The sequence below is a fragment of the Ctenocephalides felis genome, unplaced genomic scaffold (genome assembly GCF_003426905.1).
Source record: "Ctenocephalides felis isolate EL2017-DRISC unplaced genomic scaffold, ASM342690v1 CF-g0.4_SCAFFOLD_00845, whole genome shotgun sequence".
NCBI lineage: Eukaryota > Metazoa > Arthropoda > Insecta > Siphonaptera > Pulicidae > Ctenocephalides > Ctenocephalides felis.
In genome coordinates this window covers 34,181,809-34,191,157 of record NW_020536999.1, presented here as the reverse complement: position 1 = coordinate 34,191,157, position 9,349 = coordinate 34,181,809, and positions in this window count along the sequence as shown.

Here is a 9,349-nt window from a genome sequence, read left to right as displayed (position 1 = left end):
AACTATAATTTAAACTTTGCTTATGTTCTGAATTCTACGTGTTCTTCTTCAAGCATTGCAAAATAATTTCGTGAAAAAATTTTAGCTATATGACTATGACATCAGTCATTGCCTCCATGGTTATGTCAATCATTCTGCCTGACATTTACTTAAGCATCTAGAATATGCTATATGTTAAAACGCAACATGATAAAAATTTAACGAAGTTGCAAAATGCAGTAGATAAGTGTTAATCTTTTTAATATGACCTCCATATATTTTTGTTGCTAGCTTGCTTGGAATGTGAATTCATTACTTTGAAATATGTCTTTTATAATTATATACTTCAAACTTGATAAGGTGACATAAATTATAAGGAATATTTGCGATTAGCGTTAGTTGATAGTGTTATATAGTTGACACATCAGTATGTATGCAATCTTTATTAGTTATTGACTTTGTAAATGCTGAAATACCTAGAGACTTAGTATACCATGTTATACAGAAAATCTTATTAACAGCAAAAAGGTTAATTGAACGGGTGTTTATTTAGAAGCATGTGGAAGGGTCTTAGAATTTTTACCTGTGCCTGGTGCATTGTTACCCCCGGTTTCCTCTTTACCGGATTCGCGCCGCGGGACAAGACGCCACAATGGGAATTAATATTTGCGTGCAGACTCAGAATTAATACCTAAGCGATCCAACGTTTACCCTGCCGAAAATTTTTCTTCGACACGATCTCCTTGGCGAATGTGAGGGTGTTTGTTACCCACATACGAATTCCCTTCAAAACGTCGAGGGCATTCGAGGCAAGCAGACTGTGTATAATTTAATCACTTTGAGCAAGCGTATCACTTGCAAAAGTTGGCTTAAATTAATAAGATAAATCTGCATGGTATTTTGAATTAGTAAATACTCCGGGTAACGGAATTTTGGACGATTTGAAATATATTCTTTACATAGCTTATTTGGTTTCAATAGCAATTTGTTTTTCTTAATAGAGTACTTACTGTCTTATAGACATTTATGATAAATATATAATTCACACACACACATATATATATATATATATATATATATATATATATTCTATATATATATATATATATATATATATAAATATATATAATATACATACATTTTGTCCGACGTTAATATAATACCAATTTCAATATTTAAAAACTATACCCTGCTTCTGATTCTTTCATCACTTAATTTATCAGTTATGTTTTTATAAACTCATTTAGAATATTCTTTCAATAAAGTGAAATTATTTTTATCAAACTATTTTGATTAAAAAAAAAGACTTATCGTGAAGTCAAAAGTTTGATTTGAAAATGATAGAATAAAACATTATATTACTGTTTATTAAAATAAACTATTCATATAATATTCCATAATAAAAGATACTAGTACCAAAATATTTCGGTAAATTTCCATCACCATACATGAACAGCAGGTAAATCTCTTCTCATAACAATATCTGCCCTGATATGTGTATCTACTGTTTGCACCACATTATATTCATATTTTTTCACATTATGAAATTCTGAAGTTGTTTGTTCGCCGTCTTTGCAATATATTAGCATCACATTTAGTGTTATAAACAGAGGCAGTATTATCTTTTGAGAGTATGTTTTGCGTTTTGCGATATCTATCAAGTTTAACGGCGGCGCTTAATATCTTCATGCCGAGCCCGGTGGAATGAACATTTTATAATTCATGTTGGAGTAAACTTGGAAAATTATATTACAGTGAAATTATTAACTACATACCTGTTGTATACTACGGTACGGGATATGCATATGCTGTGTGCTTATACATTGCTTTGATAATAGAGTATTTATTTATTGTGATGGAATTATAAATAATTCTCAAATATTGAAAACAGCACGAGATCACAATAATCCGATTAGGTATAATATAAATGTTTATGTGTATGTTGTAAGATTGTAGTTTAAATTTGTTTGGTTTCAGGAAATAGTACCAAACACCTAAAAATGTTTAAACTTTTATTTTCTTATTAACTTCATTTTGTAATCTACTTTACAATATATGTATATATATATATATATATATACATATATATATATATATATGTATATATACATATATAAATATATATATATGTATATATATATATATATATATATATATATATATATATATATAATTCCGCATTTCAGATGGAATGTTTTTATGGTTGGTTTTTATTCATACGTTTCCAGTCTTTGACAAAAACATTTTCAAACGTATTTCAGTTTTTTATTTTGATAATTGGATGGATACCTGAAGAGATATATATATATATATATATATATATATATATATATATATATAAATAAGACATGTTATTTAAGTTAATACATCAAATCAAATATAAGTAATGAAATGAAATATGTATTAAGTACTAGTTTCGTTGCTACATGAGTGTCATTGTTCAGCTAATTCATTGACTATAATACAGTAGCTAAAATAAAAATGAATAAATACAAGCATCCGAAACAGGCAAAAGATTTACAATTATGAAAATTATTAAAATATGAAGTTTTAAATTAAAAATGATCAAGTCAAGGTATAGTAGAATCCAGTAGCCATAACACCTTTTTCTACCGAAATTACTAAGTACAATTTACACATATTTAAATTGAACACTTATTTTTGTATGAGCAGGGTATAGTTTTTGAATATTGGAATTTTTTGTTCCAATATAAGCATATGATATAACGAAAGTATGTAATCATAAATTAAATGCCACTAATAAAACTTATTATAATCTGATGTCTACCGATATCAAATTCACCTCAGTGAAGTTTTATTTTCTAAACTATTTTTCAATGGTTTTGCATATTTCAAAGTGATATTCTATGTGAGAAATTGCGTTTATGCATAATATTTCGCATAAAAATATTTCTCTTCTTTTTGGTAGTTGATATTATTACCGAGAATATGAAGCATATTGAATTTTTGGTTATTATTTTAAATTATTATTTTTATTATTTTAAATAATAAAAAACATGTTCATCATATTTTGTAACATTTTACTTAAATATGAGTAAAATAGCATCTACGAAATATTTGTGGCATATAAAATACCCGATATTTTCTCCACTTTATAATTTGAGGTGTCTTATTTGTTATGAAATAAATAAAAAATAGTTTTTATTAATTATTGATTAAGTAAAGCAAAAATTTTTACGAGATTTTTATAATATTCTATTGTTTATGAATCATGCATGATAACTCAATTTGAATTTCCACATTGGAATAAAATTTAGGAGATCATTCAGAATCAAGAAATGTTTGACTTTGCGCTATAGAGGAATATAATAAAAAGTGTACTATATCAAAAATCATAAAAAATTAAATATTTTGTTTGGCAATTTGAATTTTCAGTCATTTTTCCAATAATTTCGCATTTTGCATTATTACTTACTATTTCAATTGAAAAGATCTATTCCCTATTTGATAGCCTTTTACTGGCTTCAGTTTTATATTATTTACAGAATAGTTTATGACAAATATAAAATACCTGAAAATTTTCCGAACTGTATTATTTAGAGTGCTTTATTTGATATATAGTATATTAGAAAATATCTTTTAATAACAATTTATTATATGAAATAAAGATTATTTAGAGAGTTTTATAATATTATAATTATTTCATTATATTATACTTAAGTAACACATATATTTTATCGATTTTAAAAAAAATTAATTACACGTATAATTTTTAAAGCAATATAATTTTTTTATAATGCGAACTGTAACGGTTATCTTAAAAAATGCTTGTAAAATAGCTTATAGTTTTAATATAATAGCATTTTACCTGAGAACAGCAAAGTCTTATAAAAAATCGTTCAAAAGTTACAACTAAATAATATTTCTCCTATACTATTTTATATACTACAATTCCCATTCCCATAATTCTTATTCGATTTAATTTCTTATATTTATCGTACAGCCTGACAGCTATATCATATCGCACGTAATTTTAGAATAGGAGAAAAAACTCACCGCCGCATATCTAAGCGCTTTGCGGCTGCCGGAAATATGCGGAATGGACTGTCGAGGTATTATATCCGGGTAACGTGAAGAGCAAACAAGGCGCTTTCCAACCCCAAATGAGGATTTATGCCTCGCTTCCGTTTTTCGTACAAATTGAAGTGGCGGAGGGAAACACGCTTTAATATTATGATAATTCGATATTTTTCTTCTGCAACCAAACATCCCCTCTCGTTTTCGATGACTGTATCAATATACGTTTTATATTTCTGAGAGGATTTCTTAATATTGTAATTGATGGCAAAGAAAAATTTAAACATGATACTTTTTGATATTATTCCCCTCTTGAACACTTTCATAAAAAATCGTATATACGTGTATATATATATATATATAAATATATATATATATATATATGTGTGTGTGTGTGTGTGTATGTGTGTATATACTAGCATAACCGGCCAAGCTTTGCAGCGGCTTTTAAAGTAATTCACCAGATTGAAATTTGAATCGGCTGGATAATCAACAGTTCAATACTACAATAATTAAATTAAAGTTTAACAAAAAACAGCACATTGCAAAATTTATTTTAATAACCAAGTGACATTTGTACAGGCAGTAGTGATATTAATTCTTCCTTGGAAATATGGATCAAAAATAGGTTTCTAATTGAAAATAGCTTATTTTGGGCACTGTGGTGTAAAATAGCATTTCTAAATCGAGTTGGAACTTAACTCAGCTTACGGTCCAGCCCTGGGGCAGTACTACCCTTCATACATACACACACACATATATATATATATATATATATATATTATTTATAGTATACAATTAATATGTACGTATTAATATACAGCTAGGAGTGATACGATACTTTTTTTTAATGAAAGAAGTCTGTTTTGCGTTTAGTTACTTCAGCTAACATGTAACAAAAGTTCTGTAAAAATCGGTCTAAACAACAATTTAAAATTATGTTATATGTGTTGATATGCACTCTCTTTATAATCATATGATTGTATTAACAAATGGCGATTTTAGTATTACAAACAGATACTCCAATTATATGTATAGGAATATAAATATTGTATTTATTATGTATATTAACATAGATATTTAGTTACTAAAAGTAAGATAAGTTACTACTAATTACATGTTTCTTCCAAAATATACCTAGGAATTTTGGCAACTTATCTCGTGGAGTAATAATTGTGCAAATAACTTCCCGTAGGGTAAGTTATTGTAATCGTCCAAAAATCGAAATTGAAATTTTTTATATTTCTCGACGTTTTGAAAGTTTCTGAACATTTTGGCATACCTCAGAAAAAAAGGATGGGTGTGTATGTGTGTGTGTATGTATGTATGGATACAATTTTTCGGTCACGTTTTCGGGCACACGGATTCCTATTGATAGGGAGATGTGTTGATTAGTTTTTGGCAAAGGCTGGTCCAGCAGTTACGGAGATAATGAGCAAATAATGCAGAAAATAGAAATCGAGTTTTTGAGAAAACGGAGTATCCGATTTGAATGATTTAAAAAACATTCAATGATTGGGAGATGTGGTTATTAGTTTTTGGCAAAGGTAGGCCTAGCAGAGCTAAATGTTAAAAAAAAGGCAGTTTTTGAGAGAACTAAGCGTCCGATTTAAATGATTCAAAGAACTTTCTGCTTCTTTTAACAAAAAAATTGATTTTGAAAAAAAATCGTTTCAAAATATTTTTTTTTTACTCAAATAAAATTTTTTTTGTATATCAAAAAGTAATCAGATTTTATTTTTAATTCTAACTGAAGTTCTAATATACTTTAATCAAATAATTTCAACTTTGCAATTCAGTTTATATATTTCTCATAAATATTAGACAATGTTATAATATTTATAATAATCTGTTTGAAAACATTTAGTATTCTTCGAACATTTTGTTACGGTACGGAAAGTTCCAGCAATTTGCCTTAAGGCACGATGCCATACACCCCACTAGTTATTTAGCATTTTGTCAATTTTTGTTTTCGAGATCGATGAATAATGTTTATTTTCGAAAAATTAATTAAAGAATGTTCTTGTTTACTGTGCAAAGTTACTAGTTAGCAAACTATGTCCAGAAGGGATATATACAACTATTGGAATCTGCAGTGACGAATAATAGTTCTTAATAATAATTTTACTTTTCAAGAATAAATTATAAACCTTATTTTTTATTTTACACGAGCTACATTTTTATGTATATTTTTTTCTCAATCACACATACAATTTCCATTTCCATACGAAACCGTCCCAACTAGTTGGAATCAAGACATGCGTGCGAAATGCGATACTAAGGGTTGATTTCAAGTGCGCCCGGCCGTTTGATAGTTCCGTGTAACGTGAGATGACGCCCAAGTAACCGGATGCGCACACATCATGTATGTTTCCGGTTATGAGCCATGGTTTTCCGTTTGCTGGATACACTCGAAACCTCGAGCATTGTGTGCACACAAGATTTATTGCCAATTTTTGTGATGCACATCATGAGCGAATTGCATTTGCAATAAAACGTGAAATAGAAATTTTGTTTTAGTAGAAGTGATTTCAGATGAAATCGAATTTAGTTTATTGAATTTCTAGCAGATTTATATATATTGTGATATGTGTATCATACATTTACGATTAACAGTAACACGTTAATCATCACGATAAAATTTTCCACATGGTAACTTTATTAGATAATTTATTTATTTATTTATTTGTTATACGCCAATCGACTATATACAGTTAATTATATAGTAATGTAACATAGTAATGTTAAACTGTGTTATTTTTACAAACACACGTACGGGCACCTATACATACACTCGTACATACAAACGTCCGCACATGCACTTATATGTAGACTCAAACACACTAGTAATGCTAACAAATTCTAATAATTATTATTCCCTTTGACAATGTTGATAAATGTATTATGTGATGAATTAAAAAAGTTTGGTTTTGAGCACTGTTCGTTGACCACCATTGCTACTCTGTTCATTGGAGCGTTCAATATATAGTTTTTCGTCGTTTTTGAAGTCTGCACAATATGGTTTGTTCTTAATCCTTGTCTCGGGCTTATCAAATTAATTCTTTCTAGAATCTCAGGGGAATCCATTGAGCCATGTACTGTCTTAATTTAGATGAAAGTGTACCAGGGAAACTTAATTTATGAAACAATATTTTTCTCAATTTTTGAAAACACTTTTTTCATGTCACACATATATGACTGCAATGACCTTACATTAAAACTTTTTTCCTCGACAAACCAAAAAACTTTCATATCACTTTGTTAGACATATAGTTCTGACATAGCTCATGTTGAATTTTTTACCGTCAGGCATATATGGTTGACTTAGCGATTATTGTGGTAATTAAGATATTGCTATCTGAGAAAATGTATTCTGAAGTCTCTATCTGCTCCCTCAACAATGTATAACAGGTTAAATTTGAAAATCAAAGTTTAAATTTTAAAATCAATCTAAAAAAATCTATAATAATTAAGTTAAAGCTATCGGATTGTATCAACCTTATTGGAGTGGGTGCTTAAAACCTTGTTCTTTCTCAATCAATCGATCAATTATTTGATCAAGAATCTTCAATCTAAATAAATATATATACAATATTATCTATCTTTGATAAATAAATAGAAGTCGTCGCATTGTATCATCTTTGTTGAATAAGGTATTTGAAAGTATTCAAATTTTTTTCTAATAATTGAATTTAAAATTATTTTAAATAGTTTAGGCAATTTGATTTAAACTCACATGTAATTGTTAACCAACCGTTATAATTAAAAAAATGTATATAAGGTATTTAATTAGAAAATGTACTTATATATTGGGAAGCTTTCAAACCCTGCTCTGGACAATCTGACATCAGGCAGCAGCGATGTCCATTTTCACTTAAGAATAGAGATCTAAAATTCATATATTTTCAATTGCAAATATGCCAATTACGGACAATATCTCACACTAATTTTCCCTGAATTGAGTTCGAGTTTAACTCAGCTCACTGAACCTGCTCTAGGTTTTTCGTTTAGTACAACCCATTTTATTATTATTGTTAGAAAGCTGTATAATTTCTGGTAATACACGAATTTCTACAAAAAAACTTAAAAGTATGTTCGAATAATAATTCGTAATTTAATATTAGTATTTTTATTATTGTACTCACTGTTCATACTGTAAAATGGAACTAATGTGAGAATTATTTATTCGTTATTTGCATTTCTTCAACCCGATCATAAATTATATTTAAATTTATTCTCAAAAAATATTCTTAGAATAATAAAATATGATTTTACTCTATTTTATTGAAAATAATACGTGTTCATGTAACAGAATATAATTCCATAAAAGATAGTAAATATTGATGGATATCTAACAACTAAAAATAATGATACTTCATACATTAAAAGTTTTAACTGTTCATTTTAATAAAGAATTTATATATATATATATATATATATATATAATTTTAAAGTGCAAATAATTTAGTAATACCACCAATTATGTACAACTAGGCCAATTTTCCAATCTCTAAAATCTGGCCTGAAATCCATGGCTAAGACACACTTTGATTAATACCATCGGAAAATCAAAATTTAAGATTATATGTAACTTCAGGTCACTGTTTGTTATGTAATATATGTTTACTCATCTCTTACCGTATAATTAACTTGCAGACATACAAAAGGAGTATCCATATTCAATGGTCTCCGTGCGTTAAGTCATGTTGACATTTCGTCAGGTAAATGTTTTTGTTAATTATGTATGTGTATGCATATTCCATAATAACTTGGCTTGGGGATATAATTGTGGTTTTCGTGATAACACAGATCGATTTACTCAAATAATACGATGGCAATACAGTAGAACTCTAATTGTTGTTGATAGGAATTCGGATAATCGAAAATCCGGATAATGTTGTGTATTTATTAAAAATAATAAATACATATATAGATATCAACGAAAATAATGATTATTAAAAAATTGAAACTACCTTTTGTATGTACATATATATTTCCTTAGATTACATTACACACATATACTGAACCTCAGCATTAATCGCGCAAAAATTCAAAAAGTAGGTATGAATATTGGTACGAGGTTAGTAGTCCAGATAAAGAAGAAACCGTATACCTGAGGTCCGGATAAACAAGGTTTTACTGTATATTGATAATTTTTCGATACAAATGGTAATCATCGATTATTATCAACCAAATTTAAATCTCATATTTTTTACGAAACTTCCTATAAGAATTTGAAGCATATTTCATGATCTGTATATGTACCTAAATTAAAAAAGATAGATTTGTGAAACAGAGTCGGGTATGGTGTATATAAATATACTATTAAGGC